Raw genomic sequence first — 15,281 nt, 5'->3', positions numbered from 1 at the left:
TATAAGCATCCTTACTAAAAAATATATATGCAATGCAACTTTGTACGGTTATATTTTTTCAAGTTACGTCTAAAATCATCACGTATAATTATCGATTTTCATTCTAAATGATCAAAATTCAAATTGATGAAAATAGGACACGTGCTTCGATTTTAATGGCCAAAACTTAATCAAGGGTCCTATAAATAATCAAAATTTGATACTTTAGATTAGTCATGTATGTAAACATTTTGTTATTGTAATTTGTAGGCTATTTTAAAGTAAAAAGGATGACTGTAATAATTTTTTTTAAGGGAAATTGTCATATATCTCGTTCATTCATTAGAGAAACTTACTTACATCCATGGCTAGATCCCATATCAAACCTGACATCATAAACCAAAATAATGCATTTGGAGCTGTATCAGTATACTATTTCCTTTTGTGATTGGTATGGTCTTCATTATTACTAATACTCTTTACAAACAAATGTCCAAGAACAACACTATTTACTTAATTAGAAACTCAATCTCACATTTCATAAAAATTGAGGACTCGACCTCTACAGATAAATGTCCAAGAGACAAATATTTGTTTTTAATTAACAAAAAAGAAACTAAAAAGGAAAACAGTAAAATAGATGCGAAAAAGGACAGATTATAATTTGGCCCGTAAATACAACACACTTGTCTCTTTTTAGTTACAAAGGTTGATATGAAAGGTCTGGTGGTGGCAGGTATGTTGATTTGGCACACATGTCAAGAAGAGCTACAGGAAGGGGTGGTATGTGAAAACCATGTGTAGATATAGGGGACGTGTAATGATTTTCACAAAACTATCACTTTCTTCTGAACGATTTTTGACTTGTGAATCGACTTATCAGAAAGTTGTAAATCTGTCTTTTTTGACTTTGAAAAATGTAAAATAAAACTAAGTAAAAGAAATCATTATAGACAATGTGGGTAAATGGAGAAAGGAGGAAAGGAGAGGGAGGAGGAGGAACTCTTGATTTTCAATGAGAGAGAGGGAAGGAGGCACCTAGGGTTTTTGGATTTGAGATTAACAACAGTTGATCACTTTAATAATTTGGAAGTGTTCAATATTATAATTTATCCGAATATTCCAAGTGATGGTTACTAATTAGTCCATGGTACGTTCGATCGAGAATTAATCCTTCTTTTGGAAAGCAAGAATTATCCTTTCCAAAAGCATAAATTAAAAGAATAATAATTAATGAGTGGGCACCGTCATGCTAGCTAGGTCTTGCCTGTGGATTGTTAATTTGTTTCAGTAAAGAATTTATCATGCAGCGGCGGCGCCAATTTTAAATACAGAAGAATATATGGATTATGTTGTTAATTACTTTGGCTGTCCTTATTTAAAAATAATAATAAAAAAATACCAAAGGGCCGGTTGGCTCCACTTGTTCTGTACGTAGTGCCCTATTTATTTGGTATCTCTACGTTCAAGTGAGGTTCGAGTGGATTATAATTTCTTAATGTTTCTTTCCACAAGATTAATGAAAAACAGATCATGAAAGGAAAAAAATAAAAGAAAGAACCCTCGTGGATAAGCAATCATGATTCCCATCGTACATGGCATTGTGCTAGCTAGCTAGCTATGGCAAAATCCAATCCTAGTATCCAAGTTAAAAGTAGTTGTGCCTTTTGACCGTACTTCCACAACAAAAAAGGCAGAAAGCAGGATGATACCACCACGAGCAATCGACACCTTATAATGAAAGCTCATGGCAGGTCGATCTTTGTGTTTGCCAGATGAAAAGAAATAAACACACATTATTTTTTATACTATTTTATACAATATTGTGTGTATCATTACTCATCTTATCATCAGACAGTGAAGAAAAGATAATGATTAAAAGGATATATAATGAATATCATATTTCACCTAATTAATTTCAAATTGTCAGAGAGATAAGTGCTGATCATGAAAAAAAAATGCTGTATAGATTCTTGTTAATGCTTCTCTTTTTTCATGGTAAAGATAGGATCATGGGGGGGTCCTATGATATCCCAAGCGTGGCTTGATCTGTAATAATAGAAATGGATCGAGTACGTAATACTACAAGAGCTAGTGTCCTCTGTCATTGGGGCACCAAGTTTCATAATCAATGGTGAATGCACTTCTTTCTCTCCATTCTGTCTCTCATGCATGCAATTTTCGATTCGATAACAAAGATAGGCATAGATCTTCTGTTAATATTGCTGTGATTGGACACTACTTGCTTATACTTTTGAACATTCAAGTCAAGAAAAAAGAAAACATAGACATAAAGATTTGGAAAATCTTAATTAATTTAAAAACATTAAGATATATATATATAATATCATTAATTAATTTTTATGACTTTCTTATAATTAAATTCTGCTACTTTTCCGACCAAGATTCTAATACGAATGCCTCTTGGCCACCTGGCTTAAAGAAGAGAATAAAAAGAGTCAACCCATTAATTAAATTATTATTTATTGCCACAAAAAAGGCCGGGAAAGGTTGTCGGCTCTTTGGACAAACCGGCAGTAGTAATAATGCATATCAAGTTATCAACTTTTTCGACAATTCGATCTTTTCAAATCTGGCCTAAAATGAAATCCAGATCGAAAACTCAAGCTGGGTAGTAGATAGACGAAGTTGAGAAGACATTGTAAACAATTGAGCATAAGCTTAATTATTGTTTGAGCTCTGACAAACTAGCTAGATGGATTATCGTATAACGTTAATGGAACTAAGGATATATATGTTTGGGATGCAAGCTTGCGTTTTTAATTTGTACGTTCCTAAAGGGAATGGATCGTAGGCATATATAACCATATTCCTTTAGGAACATGTATGATTAATAATGCGGGCCCGTTCCTACTTATCTTTTATTTGGTGATAAAACCTGAATAGTTTAGTGGAATTGAAGTAAAGTTTTTCAAATACCCAAGCTTCATAATCTTTTTCCAAAAAAATATTATTGTAATTTTGTTTAAAATTAAATAAAAATACATGATAGCCAAACCTAAAGTTTTTAAAATTATACTGTACTGACCAAAATTTAATGTGATAGAACATTAATAGGTACTGAGGAGGTTTGCATTCCATACTGGGTCAAATACCGGCCGTTTTGGTTAATACTGGCCAATTTTCAATGTTTTGTCTGGTATGCGAATTTCGGCCAGTATGTAAAACCAGTGGCATGACAATTTTGTAAATAAGCTTGCTGATAAGGGTGTTTCAGTAAAGTTGAACTCAAAATAGGGACTTTTTTGGTTTTGAATTTTTTTTCCATAAAGTTGAACTCGAATGATGATCTCGATCTCTCTCTCTCTTTCTCTCTCACTATGTACTATTTTACTAGGCACACAAGATGATTTACTTTTGATTTTTTTAAATTATATTCACATTTTAGAATCTATATGGGTCATTTAAAATTAAAATACTATATGGGTCATTAAAAATACACTGGATTGGTAGTTATAACTTGTTAGTTGATTGAATTGATTCTATTAAAATTATTAGTAACTTATATTAAGAAGTATTATTGAGTTTCTCTTTCTTTTTCGTTATTTTAGAATATGATTTATATATATAATTAATTTTTCTATATAGATTATTCCGAAACGGTATATTAAAACGATACAGGTATTAAAATATTTCATTTCAGTACATCGACCGAAATGGCCAACCATATGGTATTCAAAATTTTAGTCCAACCACCTTCCGATTATACTTTCAGAAGTACTAGTTCAACCAGTACTCTTTTGACCAACCGGGATGCAGGCTCGAGCCACCCTTTGGCCACAGTAGTACCAGAGCGTGCCCTGGAACACCCCCCTATGAGCACAAGGCCAGGTGGCCCAAGCCACCTCCAAACGGCCACGAGGTGGTTGAGGCCACTCTTGTGGATTTGGTGGGTACGTGGTTGCATCTTCATGAAGAATAGCTATTAATTATATATCTACAATTTCGTTGGTTGATCCATGATCCGCTCATCCCTTTTGATCTTCAGAATGATTATTTCCATGACTTTCTACTCCCTCAACCAAACATATCTTTAGACAATAAATTACGCAAATGTATGAATATCCCACTACTACTTAAAAGTAATCTTAATGACTCATGACACCGCTTAATTGATCTGAGCTACTCGAATGCTTGAGTGTTTTCCGCGTCTAATTCCCTTGAGAATATGTCAAAGTCGATTAATTAAAATGACTAGTCTAGTCATCATCATTTGTCTTCATACTGTCAATAATAGAGACGGTGGGTTGACAATACGTTCAGAAACAGTTTTGCCATTAAAATTCGTACAGCCATATCACTATAAAACATCGATCGGCACAGGTATGCGCTTCGATTTGATAAAGTTTTATCCCATGCATCCACTAAATATCATGTTCTTTTTCCAACGATCGAATCGCCACGTACATACGAACTTGACCCTGCATTAACGCAAATTATTCCAAGCGCATCTTTATTATACACAAGCCCTATCTTGTGTATAATAAAGAAATTCAAACAAAAAAGAGTCCTACTTTTGGGTTCATGGCGGCAATTTTTTTTATTTTTATTTTTTTTAAAGACGAGGTCAAGGCCTCTTATTATTATTAAGATCCGATCCCTCACTGAGGTCATGGCAGCCATGATATGCTATCTTATTCTTCTATATATAACAAGTACTCTAGAAAGGAAGAATCCCTCCTTGAAGAAACGAGACGCTATATGTACGTACCTTGTCTGAGGACAAATTTTTGAGGGTGGAGGCAGTCCCGGAGCACGAGTTTATTTTAACTTGAGAAAGATAAATTTGGTTATTTATTCTCTTTGCTGTGGGGCGTCGGTTTGGCCACCCTATTCAAGCCACTATATATGGGGGTGGCCCGAACGGGACCACCCGGCCATATGGTGGCCTCCTGGCGCTAGCTCCTATATTGGTTTAATTTAGAAAAATCTATTTCATTTTATAATAAAAAACTGTTTATATTTTAAAAAATTAATATTTTCTTTTCAGAAATTTTGAAAAAAATTTAAGATTGGCACTTGGAAGGGGTATTGGTTGACGGTGATGAAAGAAAAAAAGAAATGATAGTTGTAACTGTGAGTGTGCAAGCGCCGTGCAATCACTTTGAAAGAAGTGAATAAAAACAAAACTCACATAAAAAGAAATTGATTTTTTAATAGTAGACCTTACTTTTTTTTAAAATTACTACAAGACGCCTGTGCATTTCACAATTATATGTAGAATTACTTAACTCATAACATAGGAAGTTTACGATGAGATTAATTTACCTAATTTAAATATGCATATGTAAATGTATTAACAACACAACAATTTGATTATGATTTATTGGGGTGTATATCCGGTCCTAATATTGATGAACCAAAAAGTTGTCTAGCTAGATGTTTAAAACATTATCGTCAAACATATATTGATGAGAATGAAAAAGAATAATTATATTCACAAACCAATGTAATTAAAGTACACACATTGCATGTTGCTGATGTGGCATGATTTAATTTATAAAATATATTATTGATTTAAATTTTGTAAATTAAATGGTGTCATATATTAACTATGTGAATAGTAGATTCTCCATATTGACTTGTGAATAGAATGACTCGAATAAAAATATTAATTTATGGTATAACATATTAAAAGTGACTTAAATGATATGTATTATGCATTTATATTAATCAAGTATATATAATAAGACTCGCAGAATACTTCGATGAATAATGATTGGAAGAGAGAAGATGCGAAGGGGACACCTAATTCATACGAAGGGAAAACAAGTTTCCTTTTATAGATGGACCTTTTTAGGAGGCAGGTGCGCCTAATATGCTCTCTAAGTCCCCACATGCACGTCGGTATTCATGTTTTTTTCACTTTTAGGATTTGTTTGGATAGTGAAATGAGATGAGATGATTTTAGATGAAAGTTAGATAAAATATTATTATAATATTATTCTTGTTTTAAGATTTCAAAAAGTTGAATTGAGGTTTGAAAATTGAGTTACGTATTATATTTTGTATGGAAATTAAATAAACTTATAATGATGAAATGAGATGAAATGATTTCTCAATCCAATCTGCCCTTTACTTCTAACTTTACAATATGAGCATCCTTAATTATTTTATGTACTTTGACTAAACGAGGTCTCAAGAGTCAAAGTGCGTATAGTACGTATATTAAAAATAATATGAAATTAAAACCTTTATTCTTAATTTGATATTATCTTGTTTCAATTTATAAAGCGTTGGTGGGGCTAGTGATAGTGTATGGTGATCATAGTGCTAGTGATAGTGTATATAAAGTGTTTTTGTCAGAAATAGTCTTTTTAGTCGCAAAATTTTGATAGTAAAAATAGGTTTATCTTGTAATATATATTATCCCAACTTATAAGCGAATTTTCATTAAAAGTCGTTTCATTTCACATATATAAGATATATATTAATCTGCAAATGGTCCTATAGCTAGAGATCATCATGACATTATATTGCAGAAAATGCAAGATGGAGAGTAGCCACTCTAAAGCTACGAAAGAAGAGAGGACGGGAAAAATAAAGACAAATTGGATGAACCTTAATAACTCGTTACATTTAAGTGGACAAAAGAAAAGAAACCAGACTCCAGTACTAGCTAGTAGGTGCAGTACCCTTCTGGGTACATGTGTTTGTTTCGATGTGGTGTTCATTACAAGCCTTTGAATAGGTGAACCAAAGTTTGTATCTTCACAACATGCATGCAAACTCCTGTATCCCGAAACGTAACTTTATTCAAATCTCCATTATCTGCACTCAAATATTCTAATTGGGGGGCAGTCAAAAGTGGTGCTGGTCATCCGGCCCACCTGGTACGAGCCTATCAGTTTCTGGACCAGAAAATTTGGCCGCCAACCTTCGATAGTTGTCGTGTTTTGAGAGATCATCAAAACCAAATACATCCCAAAGATGTTGGCTGTCAATCATTTCCTGCATGGCTGGGCGTCCGTGAAGTATACGAGCCTGGGAGTTCACGAGGAAAACAGAGAAGCAAACCAAGAGAATCATAGCACGAATGGTGTTGGTATCAGCCATGTTGATGGGATAAAAGAGTAACCCAATCGATGAGAAGTAATATCAAAAACTTTGGGAGGGAGTAGGGATCAAGTAGAGTGAAGTAGCTTAATAGGAATGAGCATTCCTATTTATAGAGCTTAGAAAAGAGGAGGAATTTTATTTATTATTAGTGGGGTGAAGGAAACCTACAATAGCTTTAATAAATCGACAAAATCCTACTAATGAAGATTGTCATGATCTACTCCACATAGTGGAGGTTTTGTCTGTAATTGCTGGATATCCAATTAGCTTTAATGTTTTGTTGAACCGGTCTCATTGCAGATGTTCATTATCACCCTCTCTAGAATGATATGGGATTGCTTCGTCCGCCATTCTTTATTGCAAACTTGGGCGTACGCGTGCAATAGCTGAGTAGTTTTATACAGCAATAAGTACAAAGATGCATTTAGCTTGGAGCAAACAAAATTATAGCTTCAGCAGCTATATGTGAAATTCCCAATGTACCCCTGTAAAACCACGAAATTGTCTACCAATTTCCTTGAACAAATTAGTTAGATCTCAATTATAAAGATTATGAAATGAATCAAATACTTTAAAATAAATAATCAAACTTGCAAGACACAACGATTGGTTACGAAGGGAAACCCTTTAAAGAACTCTTTAAAGGTAAAACCCTACGGGGCAGCCAAACCCAGGAAAGTCAATCTCATTATTTGAAGAACAATTACAAGTAATAATCAATTACAAAACTTTTGCAATTCAACTCTCTTACTTGCCTAGACAAACGACCCGTTTGTCTTCTACCACAGTAGCAGCCAGAACCTCTGGCGATCTTCAAATGTTGACCTCCCTTCTGGAACTCCAAAGGCTGACACTCAATCGATGTTGCTTCCCACTCAAAGCACGATCACACTCAAGAAGATATGAAAAATCCCATGAAAATTCTCAAGTGAATTTTCTCTCATAAACACGCAGAATATCCTCTGTAAAATTCGTGGCTTGAAGTCCTTAAAGAGATACAAAACCGAGTCCCCTTTAAATAGAAGATCTGAAAAGAATTCTAGTTGCAGTAGGACTCTGCTGACGGTTAGCAACAGACGCGAAAACGCGTCCCGACGGACTGCTAACACTTCAGGATAACTTCTTCTGATATAGACTGAATTCTGTTCTGATTTCTTCTAGATAAGTGTACTGCTAACAGAACTCGATTTTGACTTCAGGAACTTATCTAAACAACTCCTAATATTTCTAGATAGACTCAACATTGTTTAGACATAAATTAATAATTATTTTTACATTCATCCAACAATAATAAATAATATGATAAGATAAGCCTTATCATTTACTCATCTAATCCTAGCCAACTTTTTGCCTTTACAATCTCCCCCTTTGGCGGATTGATGACGAAACCAGTTTGATGAATGTAGATTTCCTGAAAATATGTCAACTATCAAATCACAAAAAAATATAGAATATTATAAAGAGTTGTGATTTAATAAAACCAGAATGGTCAGTTAGCTTAATCAAAATACATGCCCAATTGTATCTGCATTACAGTCCCAAAAAAAAAACATGATAAGTTTTTCAAATGTACTCCCCCTTAGATGCTGCTGCTCCCCAAATGTACTCCCCCTCAAACTTTTTAATGTACTCCCCCTCAAACTTTTTCTCCCCCTTTTTGTCAACAATCAGCCATGAAGATCTATACTTCCTCGTCAGAATCTGCTACGCTGGCCATAATTTGTTGGACATCCAAGGACAGTTGAACTAGTCGATCGTTTGCTTGTACACAATCAGAGCGTACTGCAGCCAATTGTTGCTCCAACTTGGACTGATTGGCCTCCCACTTGGCTGTGAAGCTATCCATCTTCTGAGATATCAAGGTGAGTTGCTCAAGTAGTTGTGAGGTGGGGATGGATGGTTCAGGTGGAGAGGATGCTGACTCAGTAGTAAGGGGGTGCTTCTTGGTGATGACAGCTGCTGATTTAACCACGGTTAAGGCAGAAATAGGCCCTGGCAGCTTCATGGTGGGTTCATTGGCTCGAAGGGGCACTTTTGCAAGCATGGCCAATTTTGTAATTAGACTTCCAAAGGGGAGATTTAACTCTTTTTCCACATGTGAGCGATGAATAATATCAATGACATGTCGTGGAAAATCAATAGACACACCAGTAGCAAGAGCATACATAAAATAAGCTCTTTCTAGAGAAATTTCAGTGTGACGACTAATGGGCCAGAGATTGGTCAAGACAATTTTGGCCAGTAGCCGATACTGAGGAAGCATATTGTGAAGGGGTAGTCGGTGTGTCTTGGCAGTCCATTTGGGGCCAGTGACACCAACAAATAGATTGCGCATTGCAGTCTTGGTTGGGGCTCCCATGCCCTTATATGGATATAGAGGGGATTCAACCTCAGGAAGAGTAAATAGATTGCGGAGAATAGCAGGAGATACCTCAATCTGAATCCCACGAATAGTAGAGATGATGCTATGATCATCTAAATTGAAGTGGGCTATATTTGAATAAAATTCCCGGACCACCTCAACATAAGGTGTAGGAAGGGCATGAGTGAGCTTCTCCCAACCTCTTTCAATGAATATTTGGCGGATAATTTGGAAGTCATCCGAAGGAAAGTCATGGATGCTTACCTCCCGCTCACCCAAGACGGGTCTCTTGGAAAAGGTATTTCTATAGGCATTTTCGGCTTCAATGGAGGTGAAGCGATCAGTAGGTGCGTCTGTGGGCACAGGCACCGATGGTGATGGAGATGGAGGAGGGGCAGAAGTGTCGCCTAATTGCATGGGTTCAAGTGATGGGACATCCTCAATTGAAGAGTGCTCGGATGGCACCGGAGTAGTGAACTTTTTGCGTTTTGCCCTTTCTTTGAATCTCATCTGAAATAGTACAAGAATCAAGTTTAGAAAGATAATTCTCAAACCTTATAGAGGATAAGAATAGATAAAACAAAAATGTGATATTAAAAGGTGGGTTGGTGTTTTTTTTTTTTTTTTATAAGCTTGAACGTTGAGAACAACCCAAACACAATATGTGCAGAAAACCTTACTATGTATAGATAAGAAAGAGCCATCCTAACAAGTGACCAAAACAAAAGAGAGGTGAGTCAGGAAAAAACACAAACACTTGGTGTGCACCCGTGGGAAAAAAAAACAGAGAATCCGTGTGTAATAGAGATTTTTCCTCAATACATGCATAGAATGAGAAGAATCAATACACACAACCTAATTCCGAGTAGTGTAGCTCAATCCAACAACCAAGATAAAAAAAATAAAACCCTTCACAGAAATTGTAGATATCAACAAAAACCGAAACTTGAGAGAAGAAAAGAATAGAAAAAAAACAGAGGATCCGAAAATACTTACCTTGAAGATTGAAGGATGGAGAAATGTGAGTGGAAAGAGCACCGTGTATGGAGGATTAGGGGGAAGGAAGCGAGCGGCCGTGAAAATGGGTAAGGGGAGGCTGATGAGAATCGGGCTGAGTGTAGGAAACAAAGGCCAAGAGGTATGCTTAAGTGTTTTAAAAGAAGACCCTCCCCGTGCACGTGCTGGACCAAAGAGTCCTATTAGGACTTCTACACTTAGGCATAAAAGACCCGATACATGTATGCAACACACTGGGAACCCCCCTTTTTTTTTTTTTTGAAAAGAAAAAAAAAAAAAAAAGAACAAAGCAATGAAAAAACAAACTATAAATATATTTTTTTTTTTTTGTAGAAAAGATTTGGTTTTTTTTTGTTGTTTTGGTTTTAAAAGGAACATGCCTAAAATCATCTTAGTTTGATCAAGTCAGAATATACCAAAAAAAATTCAATAATCCTTAGCCCACTCATGTTTGTAACAGTCTCTTTGTGGATGTTCACTCCTCATAGAATCAGTAATGCCAAAGTTCAGGTGAGTGTGTGAGTGAGTATACTTATATCATAGCATGTTATGAGCTTTCCCCCTTTTTTTTTTGTTTATTGCTCTCTTTTGTGTTATATTTTTGATACCTTTGTTCAAAGAAAGGTAATATTTTTTTTATAAAGATGCTCACTAGAGTTTGTTTCTTGACCTTAAAAGTCAAACTTTATGCTAGGGCCTAGATACATATGCATCTCCTCCAAACACTAGTTTGTACACCACCTTTGTTCATGTTGGTTGCTCATCTTTTTCCACAATGATTAGAGCAACGATTTTTTCTGTAATAACTCAAGGTGATAGATCCGTGTAGGGTGTTTGTCTTTTTCCGCAATGAATAAACACCGACTTTTTCTATATGGATCACTCTTTGTGTTTGGCAAGAAGAGAGCTCTTTAAAGAAGTACTAGGTTCAACTAGTATTAGTCAATTCAAGGCATGAACTCCCTCTTGATGAGCATCCTTTTTTTTTTAAAAAAAAAATGCTTACATATAGGTTCCTCACAGTGCATAAAGATGAACTTTGCCAAAAAGACCTATAGGGTTAGTACACTTAAAGAGAGCTGCACAAAGAGGAGTAACACATAAGATCAGAAAATTTTTGAAAGCAATTCCATACATGCTCAACCTGTGATGTAATAAACATATACCTTAAAGAAAATACATAACCCAGTTTTTTTTTTTTTTTTAAATAAAAACAAAAAAAAAACTGAAACATTTATGCTTTTAAAGAAAGGGAAAAAAAACTGGAAGAAAAGATCCTAAACTAGTAGGATAGAAAATCCTCACTTGGGATCACATATGCCAATGGCTTTTCGTAAAAACTCAAATCTAAGTCCATCCAAAGGTTTAGTAAACAAGTCAGCCAGTTGATGTTCAGTAGGCACATGTTCCATGGATATAATTTTAGACTCAACCAAGTCTCTTATAAAATGATGTCGAATATCAATGTGCTTGGTCCGAGAATGCTGGACAGGATTTTTGGAAATACTTATAGCACTAGAATTATCACAATATATTGTCATAGTGTCTTGAGAAAAACCATAATCATCAAGCATTTTTTTCATCCATAATAGTTGAGTACAACAACTCCCTGCAGCTATGTATTCAGCTTCAGCAGTGGATAAAGAGATAGAATTTTGCTTCTTACTCATCCAAGCTACAAGATTTCCACCTATATAAAAACATCCACCCGTAGTACTCTTCCTATCATCAGCATTCTCAGCCCAATCAGCATCCGAATAGCCAACAAGTGTAAGATTAGTGTCTTTTGAGTACCATATCCCATAATCAACAGTGGCATTAAGATATTTTATGATTCTTTTTACTGCAGTAAGATGTGATTCTTTAGGATTAGCTTGAAATCTAGCACATACACCAACACTGAAAGCTATATCAGGTCTACTTGCTGTAATATATAAAAGACTTCCTATCATGCTTCTATAGAGAGTGGGATCAATATTTTTACTTGTGGAGTCATTGCTGATTTTCACTGAAGTGCTCATGGGAGTCCGAGCATTGCTTTTTCCTTCCATTCCAAACTTTTTTACAAGATCTCTTGCATATTTAGATTGTGAAATAAATATTCATTCTTTACATTGTTTTACTTGAATACCCAAGAAGAAATTTAACTCACCAATCATACTCATCTCAAATTCAGATTTCATTTCATTTGCAAAGTTATAAGCAAGAGATTCAAGTGTTGCTCCAAAAACAATATCATCAACATATATTTGAGCAATTAAGAGTTGTTTACCTGATCTTCTTATGAATAAGGTCCTATCAGCTTGTCCTCTAACAAAATCATGATCAAGTAAGTAGGCAGTTAATCTTTCATACCAAGCTCGAGGTGCTTGTTTCAGTCCATACAGCGCCTTCTTCAACCTGTAGACATATTCAGGGTAGAGATGGTTAACAAATCCTTTTGGTTGGTTGACATATACCTCTTCTTGTAACACTCCATTTAGGAAGGCACTCTTGACATCCATTTGATATAATTTGAAGTCTAGATGACAGGCAAGTGCTAGAAGAATGCGAACAGATTCTAACCGGGCCACAGGAGCAAATGTTTCATCAAAATCAATCCCTTCTACTTGTGTGTAACCTTGTGCAACCAGCCTTGCTTTATTTCTCACAATAGTACCATGCTCATCGGATTTGTTCTTAAAGATCCACTTAGTCCCAACTATGTTAGAATTTTCTGGTTTAGGAACTAACTCCCATACATCATTTCTAGTAAATTGATGGAGTTCTTCATGCATGGCGTTGACCCAACTTTCATCATTTAGTGCTTCTTCGACTTTCTTGGGTTCAACCTGTGACAAATAACACACAAAAGAAACCCGATTTAGTACTCTTCTTCTAAGTCTCATACCTTCTTCTAGCTCACCGAGAATGTTTTCTTTAGGATGATTTTGAGTTATTCTTGAAGAAGGTTCTTTGATTTGTGGATTTTGTGGTGTTTCCTTTATATTATCTTCCTCATTTTGCACTTGTAACTCTTCTCCACTGGTCTGCCCTAGTTCCTTCATATTCTCAAGCTCCTTCATGATAGTTTCAGTATTTGAGGAATAGCCAAGAAACAATCCCTCATCGCTTTTGCTTTCAAATTTATGATTGTTTTCTCTGTCTTTTAGAATATAACACTTGCTACCAAAAATTCTGAAATACTTTACCGTAGGCCTTTTATTTTTCCACAAACCGTAAGGTGTTTGATTGGTGCCGGGTCTTAGAACCACTCGATTCAAGATATGATTTGCTGTATTCACAGCTTCTCCCCAAAAATATAAAGCCATCTTCTTGTTGCTTAACATTGTTCGTGCCATTTCTTGGATTGCTCTATTTTTCCTTTCCACCACTCCATTTTGTTGTGGAGTGATAGGTGCAGAAAATTCTTGGTGTATTCCCTGTTCATCACAAAAAGAAGTAAAATTAGTATTCTCAAATTCTCGACCATGATCACTGCGTATTCTAGAGATAGAAACTTCCTTCTCTATTTGTAGTTTCTTGAACAGCTTTTTGGCAAGATCAAAAGCTTCAGATTTTTCTTTTAAGAGCATTATCCATGTGAACCTTAAAAAATCATCTACAATCACCATGATATACTTCTTTCCTCCAAGACTCTCAGTTTGTGTGGGACCCATCAAATCCATATGCAATAGCTCAAGAGGCCGAGAGGTAAGAATATAAGAAATCTTCTTGTGTTGGGCTCTAGTTTGCTTTCCTTCTTGGCATGCTCCACATACTATTTTCTTCACTTTTATTACCTTGGGCAGTCCATCAATAATTTTTCTTTTTGAGATTTTTGACAAATTTTTAAAATTGATATGCCCAAGGCGTTGATGCCATAATTCAACTTCATCAAGTGTGACTCTATGACATTTCTCCAATGGTTTTGGAGAAATTCCATAACAATTGTCTGTAGTTCTAGTACCTTTTAAAACCCATTCTCCACCTTTATCATATAGATTGCACGCATCCTTTGAAAACTGCACAGAAAAATCATTGTCACAAAACTGACTAATGCTAAGTAAATTAGCTTTCAAACCATTAACAAATAAAACATCATGCAACACAGGTAGTCCTGGTATTTCAATACTCTCTTTCCCTTCTATGACAGCCTTGCTCCCATCTCCAAAAGTCACGGTGCCTCCATGAGATGCTTCAATTTTTTTAAATAAGTTTTTGTCTCCAGACATGTGCCTAGAACAGCCGCTGTCCAGGTACCACAGACAATCTTCCTTTGATTTCAGTGCTGTGTGAGCAACAAGACATACTGCATCTTTCTTTCTCACCCATTTTGTCTTGAGTATTGACTTGTGTTTTTCTTTGTTTTGAAGGCAAATATCTGCTAGTTCCCCAAGCTTAAGATTTATGAGACTGATTTGTTGACTTATGTCATCAACTTGAGTTTGTAGGCTCTTCTCTTTTCTTTTTCCTTCAGATTTCTGCACTTGATTCAAGTTAAAACAATGTGGTCTTATATGACCTATTATTCCACACTTATGACATGTAGGGACAAATTTATCATGCAGATTTTTTGAATAAACTGGCTTAAGTTCAGCATGATTTTGAAAACTCTTACCTTGACTTCATTTAACAAAAACAATACCTTTGGAGGTTGTAGCAGCGAATGATGAGGCAGATTTTTCTTTTCCTTTAGAAGTCGTGTATCCTAGACCAGTTCTGTCACTATTCATTTTTTGAAGACTCAACATTTCTTCTAATTTTTGTGTTGCTGTTTTTTCTTCAACCTTTTTCAATTCCTTTTCTAGTGCAGTATTTTGATTTTCTAACCTGGCTATTTCATTCTCAGAGACTTTTAAAG

This window comes from Carya illinoinensis, chromosome 3 (assembly GCF_018687715.1).
Source record: "Carya illinoinensis cultivar Pawnee chromosome 3, C.illinoinensisPawnee_v1, whole genome shotgun sequence".
Taxonomy (NCBI): domain Eukaryota; kingdom Viridiplantae; phylum Streptophyta; class Magnoliopsida; order Fagales; family Juglandaceae; genus Carya; species Carya illinoinensis.
Note: the sequence above shows the minus strand (reverse complement) of the source record.